Genomic DNA, 2,006 nt, shown 5'->3' with positions numbered 1-2,006 from the left:
TGCAACTCTCCCAATGTAACATTCAAGGCAGGTAGAATTTGTGTAAAGGATACACGGACTATGAACAGGTGTAATCATTCACATGAATATGCATAGAGACAACTGTACCCAGGTACAGCATAACATGCAAACGGTCCAAAAGATCACTGGCTAAGCTCCATCTAAAAAGGTTCTAGCAGGTATCATTGAACTTTAATTAAAACTACAATTTCCAGTGAAAGGCTGGGAACAAGACATATTCCGACTCATTGATTTCCAGACTGTTCCAGACTATTCCAGTCACTTCTTCCAGGGAAGAAGAGGTGTCAGCCACAGATTTCCACTGCCCAGCATAGGAAAAGCCAAATTATTTGTTGTTAGATTTTTATTTGCCTCTTAACCACTTTGGGGAGGCTCTGACTTAGAGACAATATGCACAATATTGACAATACCTACATTTGTGTGCCATGAGATGTTACTCTATACCAGCCCATTGGACACCCCACTCTTTCAGGAGCCGCCTATTCTACTTCTGCATAACACCGCTTAGGAAAGGCTCCTTTCCAGAAAGCCATTCCTGCAGAAATGCTGCGGGTTCCACAGAAGGTGGGTAGTTTTGCCACTGACACTTTGAAAATAAGCTTTTTGGAATACAAGAGCAGCACAGCCCTGAAGGTCTTACTTAGAACAGCAAACACAGAGTCTTGCAGAACCTCAAATAAGAGCTAAACCACAAGGTTACACTGTAAGCCAGTTACGGCACAATCCTAACCAGGTCTCCTCAGCAGTAAGTCCTATTTTGTTTAATGGAGCTTACTCTCAGGAAAGTGTGGTTAGGATTGCAGCCTTATTCACTTTAAAAATAAATAAGCAAACAAGAATAAACATGGTTTGTGCTGCAATAGCTGACACTGGGGGTGGGGGGAATACTATCTTCACCAATATATTTAGGAGAAGACCCTACTTAGTTCTTAGTTAGTTAGACCCTACTTAGTACCTTAGTACTTCCACTAAGTAGTTGTTTCTAGTTTTATGAAGTTCCACTACAGCACCAGTTCAGAACCTTGAGTAAACCACAGTACTGAACCCCTGATAACTTTTGAGTAATTTTCCCCTCACACCCCATTAGCTAACTTGATTGCTTAATTGATTCTCTTTTCTTGGCACAATAAAAATAAAAGAGCTATAATCAATTTCATCTGATGACAACATTAAACATAGCAATGATGATAAAAGTTCAAAACCCTTTCAGCCACACCTCAACACCACAAACAACTTACTGTCTCCATTGTGAAAACAAGAGGACTCTGCTCCAAGCAAAGACACTGCAGCAGCTCTTACTTGCTGTACCTGTGCTTTAAATAATGGCCAGTAGTAGATTCTGCCTCCTTTCTTAGTCAATCACAAGCAAGCCTCTAAAAATTAAGTGTTCAGAGTATTCAGCATTGGCCAATGGCAACAAGGATCTCACCAAGTGAGATGCACTCAGCCAGATTGTTTATTGACCTCTCTCTTTATTTGGTATCCTTTACACATCTTACTCAGTGGGAACAATACTTCCCCAGAAAGTCCACAAACTGTGAACATTCAGGAAGGCACTTATGTTTCAGCCAATCAGAGAGGAGGTGGGTGTGGCCTAAACATTTGAGCAATATTTCTGAGTCTGGGTCTAATCACTGGATAGGTGCCTTCAGAGTGATGTGTACTGTTTTAACTCCTTGTCGGACTAGCTCCTCCACCGCAAGTGTTTGAAGCAATTTCACAGCCTTACATTCACATGATATCTGAGTCCACTTCCGAATGGAGGCAGAAAAGTTAGAACCTTATTAAAGAGGTAGGGACTTCCCCCTTAGGATCCTGGAGATGTCTGAGAAGTTTGTGACTCTCTCCCATTCCCCAATCCTTTAATGCAACTGTCCCCCTCATCAGAAGAGCCACCAATGGAGAAGGATCCAGGAGTCTACCAATCTGCCACCTCATGTGTCTGTGAATTACAGCCCAATCCTATGCATGTCTGCTCAGAAATA

Source organism: Tiliqua scincoides, chromosome 2 (genome assembly GCF_035046505.1).
Source record: "Tiliqua scincoides isolate rTilSci1 chromosome 2, rTilSci1.hap2, whole genome shotgun sequence".
Lineage (NCBI taxonomy): Eukaryota > Metazoa > Chordata > Lepidosauria > Squamata > Scincidae > Tiliqua > Tiliqua scincoides.
The sequence above is the reverse complement of the archived record's forward strand: the minus strand, read 5'-3'. Positions refer to the sequence as shown.